This window comes from Adiantum capillus-veneris, chromosome 10 (genome assembly GCF_014529385.1).
Source record: "Adiantum capillus-veneris isolate H3 chromosome 10, ASM1452938v2, whole genome shotgun sequence".
Lineage (NCBI taxonomy): Eukaryota > Viridiplantae > Streptophyta > Polypodiopsida > Polypodiales > Pteridaceae > Adiantum > Adiantum capillus-veneris.
In genome coordinates, this window is record NC_140940.1 from 41,662,823 (window position 1) to 41,676,052 (window position 13,230).

Here is a 13,230-nt window from a genome sequence, read left to right on the forward strand (position 1 = left end):
TTTTCATTTCCTTGCTAAGAGGCCGCCAAGGTATACCACAACCAATCATGCGGTTTCCACCACCTTTACGCAAGTCCTCAAGTCAACAGCCAGGCAGTCGATTGCCCATGCACAATATGTTTTTTCCACATTGAAAGGACAAAGGAAGAAAGGAAAGATCACATACCTGGGTGCACCAGAAGTTTTGACCAGGATTGCATACCATGCCATCGGCATGGCCGACAACCTACCACCTGTCCCAGATCAAAACACTTGGATAGAGTCAGCTCAACCATCTCCTTCAGCTACAAGATCTGCCAAAATATCATACAAGTCAGATGAAGAATCCGCTGAGAGCTCACCTGAACAGCACAACAGTGAAAGCTTGGATAACGAAGAAAGGAGAGCGTGGATAGAAGAGATAAAGAGAAAAGTCGTGGCAGTACACCAGAGGTTCCTGTACAAAAGCAAGCCAGGTTTGAAAGAGAGAAACACTCATACCAACGCAGCCACCAAGCACAAGGAAAGGACCCGGAAAAGTGGGTGCCCGTTGAACTTAAAGGACCAAGAACCAAGCATCACACTAGGAAGCAGGCTGAAGAACCCACGAAGGTACTAGAACGGATGTATCAAGAAGTAGAAGCTCTAAAGCTAAAAGAAGCACAAGAGGCGGCAGAACTAAAGCAAGCAAAGGAATCCATTGCACAAGGAGAGCACAACATGCTCAAGGTAATGTGTCTCTTTGCATCTCTTCTCCTATTTCCGAACACACTGATCACCCAATGCCAAGCCCACCACCATCACCAGCAGTTAGAACCACAGCAAGTGAGCAAACAAAGGAGACAGATCCTGAATAGCAAAAGCTAGATGAATCTACACAAGAACCTGAACAACAACAAGCAGTTGAATCTACTCAAGAGCAGCAAATAGAGAAAGATCCAGAGACAGAAAAGACATCCAGTCCTGCACCAGAAGAGGACACCACAAAGTTTGAGCAGCCAAGAGAACAAGAGGCCGAGGCACCACTCTCTACCTCAACACAGCAAGAGATGGCCGAGGCACCACCCTCTACCTCAACAAAAAAAGATCAGCATCCATAAGGGCAACAACAACAACCAGCCTTCATGACACAGCCAAAGGACATCCCAGAATCTGCAAAAACATCAAGACACTTAGCACGAAATAAAGACTGGCAGTCAAATAATGAAGTCATCGTGCAAGTTAATGAATATGCTAAGCAAATGCAGGATATGACTGAAAGACTTCACTCAGCAGCACTTGGCCATAGCACAAGGGCTAGAGAGTTATAGATGGTGATTGATGCACTCCAAGGGGAGTTAGACAACAGACTCAATGTCATCACTGATCTATAGAGGCAAGTGTAGGAGTTGAGAGTGAAAGCTGAACAACATCAGCTTCAAGAGATAAGCAATAGAAAGAAATGGAGGAACTGGGTGAGTTGCTCACAAAACGGTCAGATGCATGCAAAGCAAAGGATGATCAGCTGATGAAAGTTACAAATGAACTTCTAACTACAACCCTATCAGCTCAAAAGATCTAGGTATAGTTAGATGTAGCCAATGCTTCCCTCCAGTACTCATAACAAAGAATCAATGATCAGGTGATATTCTTGCAACAAATACGAGAGAATCCAGTTGTCGCCTCGATCAAAGGAACAGACGAGGTCTACAAGGCATCAGAAAAGAAAAATAAAGACCTCAAGCTGGAGTTGAAATTAGAGCAGTCTCAGCGCAGAGACGTGGCTTTGATGCGGGTCCAAAGAGAAGACGAGCTACTGAAGGAAATAGCTGAACTCAAAAGAGTCAACCAGCTATTGAGAGAGGGAAGGCAGGAAACGCAAGAAGAGCTAGGCACTTTAGAGCAACCTCAAATAGAAATCCCCTCAGTATCATTCACTGACATGGAGGCACAGCCAGTAGTAGAGCTAAGTGACGAGGAGGAGTTTGAAGTACCAATTATTGAAGCAGACACAGTGCCAATGGTCCAGCTCTCAAAGTCTGAAGAAGATGCACTGAAGGAAAAAATTACAGAAGAGGTAGATGGGCAGTAGAAGGCAGCAATGGATTGGGAGCTAAGAGTATCTCATTCCGTCAATGTCACACAACTCACTCTCAATCAAATAAATGCGCAATGGCACCAACAATCCCTGCCCTATCCTCTGATTAAAGTGGAGTTACTGCAAGTAAAAGAAATACTTTACACTGACATGAAAGTCAAGGGAGAAGATCAAGACCACCCAAAGTGGAGGTTGAGATGGCTGAACAAGAATCCAAGTTACTTGATTCTGTTCACAATAGCACCTGCAGCCCTACAAAAGGATCCTATCTTTGTCCTGTACTAAGAGTAAGGACCTGGATAGCACATGAGGTACTACTAAAGAAGTAGCCAACTTGGCTGAATTACCCCGAATTGCTTTTCCAGAAAAGGGACAACCAACTGAAGAATACATGGTGAAAACCCTAAAGGGTGCCATGTTATTCTTTAAAAACTCTACCATATTTGTCATGTGCAATGTTATACAAAATCTGCCCAATGCTGCTCACTTGCATCGAACTATTCAATGAGACAGAGCAAGCAGGCACCCCTTGGATGTCATTCCTCAAGGGTAACAAAGGGTTGTTCTATGATCTCAGTGGCCAACCTTCCGAAGGAGTCCTCTATGGCTTCTACACATGGTGTATGTTCTTAACTTCTCACAATATGCTGGCATTTGAGAAAGCATTTTACACAGGGTTCTTCACTTGGCGAACAAAAATATTTGGGCCAGTGATTAGCAACCTGACATCAAGGTTTGTAGGCTACTCAGCAGTGGAACTAAAAAACAGAGTCACTATGAAGTTCTTGCAAGTGCCAGATAAAGAGAGGAAGATTAGATACCAAAAGGCATTGAATGCGCTTAAAGACCACCTCGCCAATCGTCAGCCCGAAGACTACTTCAGCCCATAAAGTTGTGTCGAGGGACAACACAGGCGAGGAGGGGGTAAATGTTAGCAGCAAGCTAACACGGATTCCACGGATTCCATTTTTTGGAGTTCTCATTGTAAAAACAATTATTATTTTGATAAATCAAGAATATTGTAACTCGTATTTTTTAGATAAACCTTGTAATTAATGAGCCGGGGCTAGCTTTGATAGCTTTCTTATACTAATCTAAGTTTAATTAGTATAATTATCCTTAATTTAAGACTAAAAAGATTAATATCATCCCTAATATGGCTTAATAATTAATTAGATTAATATCCTAATCTTAATCTAAGTAATCAACCGAATATTAAGAGTTAACAGAACAATTTATAATGTAAAGAAGTTTAATCTTCTTAATTAATTAGATTAATTAAGACAATAGAGATAAATTGGCATAATTTTGCTAATTAAAAAGAAATTAGGCTAATTACCGTGGGTAATCAGCTAGAGGTTTTCTCTCTAGTGATTTTTGGGTAGAGTTTTCTCCCTATGGAAGAGAGAAAATGGCCAGAACTCCGAGTCTGAGTGAAATTGTGAAGCAAGGGGGTCCTATTTATAGGTTTCTGGGCACTCACGGGCTGGAAATGGTAGTAGCTTGCATCCCAAGGCAGCCCTACTGCTCCCCTAGCACCCCCTGCTGCTTTTCCTATCCCCAACAGGTCAGTAATGACCCCTCCCAGCACCTGTCAGCTTTAAAAATCAAATCTGCTAATTTTCTACCTATTTTTTGCTTAATTGGTAAATATCTGTTGGGAGGCCTTAGTAAAAGTCTATGCTTAAATGATTACAACAACCATCCAATTTTTCTTGGCAATTTAATTTAATTAAATCTTCCGGAGGGACTAACAGGGTCAATTCGAACTTAATTTTGAAAGTTTCTAGCCCTAGGTTTGTTGTGCTTAAGATTCCAAAAATACAATTTTTAACTGTTTTTCAAAATAGTGTTTTACCTATTTGTACACCCAATGCTTTCTCCTACAGCTTTAAGTTCATTTCCTTACAGCTAGAAAGGTGGAGACCTAAGTACAATCACCCCAACTTAAGAATTTGAGATTCCCTCATCTCAATCGAAATTGGGAAAGTCTTTGAGAAGAGAGGTTTCATTTTCCCAAGTGGCATCTTCGGTGGGATAATTTCTCCATTTTACCAAGTGTTCTTGATTACTTTATTTCTAAGAGATCTCTATCTTCAAAGATACAATCTCGTTGGAGATTCCGCAATTCTTTACTTTAGTAATACTAATTACTTGCTACTCAATTTTTTTCCAAGAAACCCTTAGTGTTGAGCCCATGTTAAAAACCTTTACAAACCAATTGTATCATCTCAAAAACCAGGTTATATCCATTCCATAAAAGATCCATATATCCTCCTTGTCAACGCACTCGGTCTAACTGACCATTCAGAGCAATCAACGTTCGACAAGTATCATGTATTCCATCTTTGCCAATCTAAACGCGCTCGACGTCACTACAAGAGGTTGTGTGCTCTTGTGACGCTGTTAGCGACAAAAATACACTGGGTTTTTATAACCCCCGGCATCGCTAAAACCGTCGCTAATAGCGTCGCTACGAGAGCGTCGCTATATGTGACGCTATAGGGGTCGCTATGAGCGTCTCTATATAGCGACGGTTACACAGAAGTCTATAGGGACGCTCATAGCGATGCTACAGAGCCATAAATAGCGACGGTTATAGCAACGCCCGAGAGAAAAAAAAATTGGTGACAGGGCATTGAATGCCCTGCCACCCATCAACCATATTGTACTTGATTCACTTTTTTAAAAAAGTGCAAGGGTAGATAATAGACCCAAAATAGTCACCCACAAGACGCATTGTTTGCAAAATTGACAAGTGTAAAATTGACAATTGTACACATCATAGGCAAAATGAATTGATTGGCAAATGTAATAATGACAATTGTACAACATCATAGGCATAAAGAATTGATTGGCAAAATGAACTGCGGTGACAAATGTAATAATATACATGGTTCAAAAAGACGTATAAAATCCGTCTCATGATACATAAGCTATGAGAAACCCTAAACTAATGCTATCTAGCTACGGCTAAACTGGCGTCGTCTAGTCAGACGTCTCATCGCGTCCAAGCGGCGTATCTGTCGGATTCTGCAAAAAAAGACAATAAGACAGCTTTCAGTAAGTATAAACATATAACGACATTTATAAAACAATACAAAAAATAGAAAAGAGTAAACCCTAATACTAACCATGCCGCCGCGAGAACTGAGAATGTCCATCAGGACGTTTAAGCCCTTCCTGCCTGCGTACTCGCGCTCGTACGGTGTGGGATCACGTCCTGTCATCGACCACTGTCAAAACATACAAAGAATTCATTATGTTAGAATTAAAAAACTCATAAACCCTAAACTATCGAACATAAAGAGCAATGCGAAAACACTTACAAAATCGGCCTCAAATGATGCCCATCCATCGCTCCCCAAGTGGTGCGAGCTCCCTGCCTCTACTCGCGCTCTGGCTGCATCCTTTTGTTGCTTCCACTTGTCGAGATTCTCACGCGCTGCTTTCTTCGCATTCTTCCAATCTTCTTTGGCCAGCCAATCTGGCCTATTCCACCCATGCTTGATTGCTTTTTGCACTTCGGAATGCTTGTGTTTGCAGTATTCGCGCATTCGAATCTTCATCAGGTCTTCATTGAAGCGTTGATCCCGTGTTGGAACGGGAAACTCATCATGAAGTATGCTGATGACTCTGTTTTTTAAATCACTTGGTACTTCACTCCATTTGTTTAGTATGTAGTGTCTAAACAGCTGAGAGCAAAGACCACGCATGCGCGAGATCACCTTCTTGCCGTCATCATCCATGATGATGCCGCCGCTGAAGTCGACAGAGTAAGGCAAGCCCTCTGGCCGGTGACGCGTGAACCTGGGTGTCCCGGCAGGGGTCTCTAGCGGCGTGTCGATGGGGGTACGGACGTCAGGTGTCTCCACCGGCGTCTGGGCCCCGAAGCGAGGAGTGTCGAGTGGGGTGGCTCCTGGCGGAGTAGGTAGAGGTGTGTAGCTGCTAGGAACAGTCAGCCGTGCAAAACCTGGCGTAGATGGCGATGCTGTGGCTGGTGTGGAGGCGGGCAAAGAAAGGGAGGGTAAAGAGCCTCGTCGAACACGGGGCGGTGTGGAGGCATCGGCGGCGGAATCCCCACAACAACCGCCACCACTAGAGCGTCGGTGTCTAGACGAGTGTGAATATCGTCTCGTCGACACCGAAGCTTCGGAGCGCACCGAATGCTCCGAAAGAGAGGGAGATGCGGATGGAGTAGGAACGCACGATGATGCGCCAGAGCGATGACGCTCCACGTACCACTGTCTCTGCTGCGGTGACAAAGAAGAAAGAAACTCCTCATCATCCATACCTGCATTAAATACACGAATATTTAAACTTAATATTGAATGAATAGAGTAGACAATGACGCAAAGATCATTAAATACAATGACGTAATGACGCATATAAATACAATGACGCAATGAATTGAGTGATAGAAGAGGCAAGTCGAAAACTCAGAATTTTCAATCAAAAGATGTGAGCGCGAGTAGAAAAGAGCGTTATACACCATGGAAGGTACTTAGAGAGCCAGAGCTTTTACAACACGGAGCAAAATTGTTCAAATACAATATTTGTGGCTTTAAGAGATCTCTCTCTCATCCTCGCATAACTCAGCATAACTTCCTATATCTATATAGAGCTCTCCGTTTAAACACATATCCTCTGTTTCATTTTGTAGCTCCTCTGCATGCACCCCATATAGAGTAGTAGCATCTTGATGCTCGTCTGGCACCACCGCAGCGGCTTCTGATTGAGCATCTTCTCTGATCTCCTCCATTGATGCCGTTGTGATTGGCACATGGTAGCCTTCATACGTCCTTGCACTACGAGGGGCTACCTCTATGACGTACCACCAGTTTGATGTAGACTTTGTAGGATGAAATATTACCTGCCAGAGCCACATAACTTACATGAGAGCTTTCAAGCACATAACTTGTAAAAGGGGGATGTTAACTATTTACATACTTACTTGTTCACAATGCTCGGGTAGTACGAAAGTGTTTCTTAGGTCAGTCCATTTCTTAGTAGAATCCACCTCAAGAAAACCAGACTCTCCTCTACGCACAGTAGCGTTGCGACCCTCCATGATTATCTTGAACCATTGCACGTCGAACAAGTCGACAAAAAATCCTCTGTAATCGATCCTCAAAATCTCTTGCAACGTGCCAAAGTAAGTGAGTTCCGCCACCACAGGATCTGCATCAGAGGAACGTCGTCGACTAGACTGTTCAAATTTTGCCATGATTCCACAATCTTGAGTAAAACGCTTTTTGTCGATTCGTTCCACCCTAAAATGTCGACCTTTACACCATGCTGCTGTGTATGACTTATACTACAACAAACAAAGATTATGAGTGGCCGTTCAAACGTTTAGAAATAAAGTCACTAGCTAGTCGTACATTGCAAACTTACCTTGGTCGCGCAACCCCGAGAGTACTCCCACTCTTCCTCAGTCACTTCGTCACCGCATTGTTGTGCGCTTTTCAATTGGTTGTGCAACCATCTTAAGCTCATGAAGATTGGTAGGCTCTCCAGAACCGTCGGATAGTGCATCGGTGGTCGTCTTCCCCGTCTCCACTCGATTCGTGCCCTTTGTCGCTCTTGCTTTGCATCCTCATATTGTGAAATCCACTTTTGCATCACTGGATTGTGAAGCATGCAAAATCGGTTGATTTTAGCCTCTAGATCTTCCGTCATCTTCTTTTCAACACCGAGATTGCACATGACAATCCCAGATATGCGCTCATCATCTATGGTTCGCCATAGCGTGTCCCGGGCTTTATCAAATCCGTCTAGCCACTCTCCAATGTACACTAGGGACTCTGATACCAACCAACCTTCTGCCATGCTACCCTCCGGACGTGCCTTTTGACGCACATATCCCTTAAGCGTTTTCATGAAACGTTCTAAGAAGAACATCCATCTGGAATGAACTGTGCCAGCTATTTCCACCTCATCAACTATGTGAACAAGAAGATGCACCTGAATGGTTAGCATGGTAGTAGGAAAATGTTTCTCAAACATGCACACAAGCTCCGCAGCATTTAGTTTGGCGAATGGTATGGAGTCTACGTTGATCTCCTTTTGTGAGATCCATTGCACCAGCTTTGCAAGTTTGTAGATTGTGTTACGGATGTCGAGAGACAAACATCCCTCAATGGCAACCGGTAAAATAAACTGTAAAGTATGTGCAGCAATGATATTAAAGTCCACATTTTATGCAATGATATTAAAGTCCACTATGAACGTACCTGACACATTTTATGCCAATCGTGTGACTTCAAACCGGTAAGCTTTCCTTCTTTAGTAAAACACGTTCGGAGCGAGTGCATTACGCCAGTGGGGGTCCGCAAAGATCGAATGGTCTCTTTTACTTTGCGTTCTTGGGCTCCTGTGAAAATCCATGGTGCTTTAGGGAGTTTTATCGATCCATCAGACGCTATTTGCGGCCAATATTGCTCCATACGATCCACATTTCTAAGGTCAACTCTGGCTCCCAAAGTATCTTTCTTGCCGGTCAGATGGTCCCATAGTAGATTACCCACATTCTTGAATATGTGCATTGGATCGAGCAAGTGATTGATCATGAGTCGGGGCCAGTATGGTAACTCGTACCATAGAGATAGTCTCTTCATCCCTGGAGGCAATCCGTCATCGCACATCTCCTTCTACTCTAACCATGCTTGTGCAGACATCCTTGGTGGCTCTCTTCCCAAAAAGCCGTCGCGTAACACATGATTCTCTGGAAGATACACTTGATGACCTTCGTAGATTTGCTTCTTCAGTGAGGGCGCCCTACGTGCATTCAGTCTAGGTCCACATGTGACACATGCTTTGTATCCGCTTGTTTGAAGCCTTGCATGTATACACATGATAATAGATCAACTATGGGAAAAAACAAGATTTACAGTGTCTGAGTGAGGAGTGTCAATAGATCACCTGAGCATTCTGTTAGCCCGGGATAGTCATGCATGGTCCACATTAGAATGCCTCTGATCAAAGCATTCCGTCGTCCTGTGTGTCGGCTCATATCCACCACCTCTATGCCAATCCACAATTGTTGTAGCTCTTCCAATAGTGGACGAAGATACACATCCATATTCTCCACTTTATATCGCCCTGGCACAATCAAGCTTAGCCATAGGTGCCCCTTCTTCGTAGTCAACCACGGGGGAATGTTGTAGTTGACGATGACAACGGGCCATACACTGTAAGATGTTGATCTTTGACCAAATGGATTTACGCCATCCATAGCCAGGTCTAAGCGCAAATTTCGAGCTTCCCTGGCAAAATCCGACCATGTTCCATCTATATGTTTCCAGGCTGCGCAATCTGCAGGAATTCGTAGCACACCATCCGAAGATTTATTCTCCTCATGCCATGATGCTAGGGCGGCCATGGACTTACATTCGAAGAAATGCTTGATGCGAGGAAGCAGAGGAAAATGTCGCAAAACCTTTTGTGGAATTTTTGTCCCGTGGAGATCTACTCGATATCTTTCGGAATCACATTTCGGACACTTCTCCATGTCTATGTATTCCCCTCTGAAAAGAATGCAGTCATTAGGACAAGCGTGGATAGAATTGTAATCCATCCCCAAGTTTCGCAAAATCTTTCTTGCTTCATCTCGGGAATCTGGCATCACATTGTCAGCTGGTAGTATGTGCTCTTTAAGCAATCTACACAACATAAAAATACGATACAGTCGTGTAAAAATCTATCAGATCATTATACATTTAGAGTTTTATTAAAGTAAACTAATTGTAATAGATCACCTGAAAAGCGTTGTGACGCTAGTGTCACTCCATCCAAAATTTGCCTGCATGTTGAGAAGAACCAGGAGTGCTTTCAATCTAGACATACGTGCTCCATTATACAATGGCGTATCGGCTTCACTTTTCATATCATCATAGATAAGCCTTTCTGAATCCATGATCGTCTCGATCATTTCATCAATCTCGGGCTCAAACATTGCCTCGTTGGGAATGTGCTCTGCATGATCATTCCCCGAGATGTCAGAGGCTACATCTTGTGGCCTCACATATGCTGCTTTACCAAAGCGCCTACGAACACGTCTATTGGGTTGCAAGATTGCTGCTTGTTGGCCAGCGTCAGAGTCCGACGAGTTATAATTGGCAACAACTCGATCTATAATAGATGGATCGAACTCGCCAAATTCGCGAACGTGCTGCAAAAAAACACGTCTTGTCCGTCGCACAGCATGCTTGCATTGATTACAAGGACATAAGACCCTCGTTGAGAGATAGGTGTTTCGGTTGGACGGTCCCACATCCTCGTCACTACTCATAATGAGGATAAAAATCTTATAACCTGGACAACAAATTTAATATTCTATTGGCATTCTTCGTCTTATCTCTCTCTCTCTCTCTCTCTCTCTCTCTCTCTCTCTCTCTCTCTCTCTCTCTCTCTCTCTCTCTCTCTCTCTCTCTCTCTCTCTCTCTCTCTCTCTCTCTTTACCTCACATTCTCTAGTCATGTCCAATCCCCGCACACCTCGGTCTAGAGGTGCACGGAGATCAGAACCACCGGGTTATAATCTCGTCTTTATTGGTCAATACCTATATTTGTGGGTACAAGAAATCTACAGACCCACATCTACATGATACTGCATGTAGTGGACAAAACCCCTTTGCCTCTTCTCTAGCTGTAGCACTTCACAGCATCTAATCTTTTCACAGTAGATCTTTTCACTGTTCGTCTAACTCTAAACCCTAAATCGTAAGTAATTCTTGCGTGGACTCGATCTAACGTAAATAAGCGTAAATCTAAATAAACGTAAATCTAACTAAAAATAAACCTAAATCTAATTTAACGTAAGTCTACATCTAACCTAATCTTTAACGTCTTTTGGGATAGTTTCCTACGACGTTAAAACTCTCTTCTTTTTTGTGTGTGTGTGTGTGTGTGTGTGTGTGTGTGTGTGTGTGTGTGTGTGTGTGTGTGTGTGTGTGTGTGTGTGTGAACCTAAATAAACCTAAATAAACCTAAGTCTAATCTAATATAACATAAATCTAAATCTAACGTAAATTATGTTATATTAAAAACAAAGAACTAAACTAACAGGGATTAAGAACTAAACTAACAGGGATTAAGAACCTTAAAACTGATTTAACACATAATTTTTCGCATAACTCGGCAAGAGTTGGCATTCTCATCACTAAAGATGTGAGAGTTAACTTCCGGCGGTGACGCTGCCTCATCTCCATCCACATCTGACGACAGCAATTGGCCCTTTAGACCGTTCTTGCTCTTGTTACTAACTTTGAAGTTGCTGTTGAATGACTAGAGGTTGTCTAGATGGTCATTGTGTCGGGGATGTAGTGACTCTTGCCACCCTGAAGATCCACCTTCTTCCCTATCTTCTGAAGACATTTCACCAGTACTTTTGGATCGACGGAGCCCACCATGAGTGAAGGCAGCAATACCCTATATTCCATTGAGGGCTTTCTTCACCCGCTTCATGCAGGCATCGCAGTCTATGGAGACCTAAATCTAATCTAATATAACGTAAATCTAAATCTAGCGTAAATAAACGTAAATCTAATTAAAAATAAACCTAAATCTAATCTAATTTAACTTAAATAAACCTAAATCTAATTTAACGTAAGTCTACATCTAACGTAATCTTTAACGTCTTTTAGGATAGTTTCCTACGACCTTATAACTCTCTTCTTCTTGTGTGTGTGCGCGTGTGTGGATGTGTGTGCCAATAAAAAGAGATAAATGGTATAACCTTTCTATCACCCATGCCAAGTATGATAGATTGGTTATGCCATTTCCCTCTTGAATAATAGGTCTTGAGTTCAACTCCTCGTCGGCTAGATCTTTAGGTCTTTTAATTTTAATTAGTTTCCTACGACGTTAAATTAGTTTCTCTCTCTTTCTCTCTCAATGTGTGTGCGTTTTTTTGTTTATGCATGTTTTCTCTCTCTTTTCCTCTCTCAATGTGTGCGTTTTTTGTTTATGCATGTTCTCTCTCTCTTTTCCTCTCTCAATGTGTGCGTTTTTTGTTTATGCATGCTCTCTCTCTCTTTTTCTCTCTCAATGTGTGTGTGCATTCTTTGTTTATGTATGTGTGTGTGGGTTTTTGTTTATGTTTGTACTCTCTCTCTCTCTCTCTCTCTCTCTCTCTCTCTCTCAAAAACACTATGTGTGTGTGTGTGTGTGAGAGAGAGAGAGAGAGGGAGAGAGAAAGAGGGGAAGGGAACATGAGAGTGAGGAGAGGGAAGGAGCATACCTGGCTCTCCTTCCTCTCCTCGTGTGTGTGTGTGTGTGTGTGTGTGGAGAAGAAAGAGAGAGAGAGAGAGAGAGGGAGAGCGTTACCTGCTCCTTGCTTGAGGGCGCCGAAAAACTCAGATCTGAGATCTGAGTTTTTGGGCGCTCTCTGTTATTTTTTTAGTCCAGCCGGTGTCGCTATGAGCGTCGTAAATTTGCAACGCTCATAGCGTCGTCGGGAAAAAAAAAATTAGCGTCGCTGTGTGAGCGTCGCTAATATGAACAGCCTCTTGTAGTGCGTGTTCTTGCCATCTTGAGCAATCTGCGTTTGGCACAAGCTTCCACTATTGCACCAGAGGTACCCCCTCTGTGCTCTAACCTAGTTGATCAACAATATGTAAAGGGTTTTAAGAAGTATCATACCAAGAGTTTTTTTGGCTTCCTGTTAGTCCCGTACATTAATACTTCCATATCTATATCATTTTTCAAGGAAGACTATCTTGTACACAAGGAATGTGAGTTGCTTTTTGGAAAACTATCTCATTCCTAAGATTAAAATTCTAGTTTCCTGATGAGAACCTCTTTCTAGTTTCCTAACGAGTCTTACCAAATGGAGAGCGGATATTTACAAGCAAGGGAAAAATCGAGTGAATTGCTCCAAACCTAGAGCGAAACAATTCTAAAGAAGAACACAATACCCTTTGATACACTAATGAAGCTTACATCTAGGTGGAGGCTCAAGATTAGAGCTACCTCTCTCTTACATTCTCTAGAGGAGCAGCCAACCAAAAACCATAGAATACATCATATTCTGTCAATTTCTAACTACATAGTAATTATTCTGAGTTTCCCCATCATGCCAAAGAAAAGCCATCATATTCCTAGTCATTTGGGATATCATGGATGGCTACAAATAGAGCCAATGGGGAAGAGAAACAAGAAAATATAAAATGT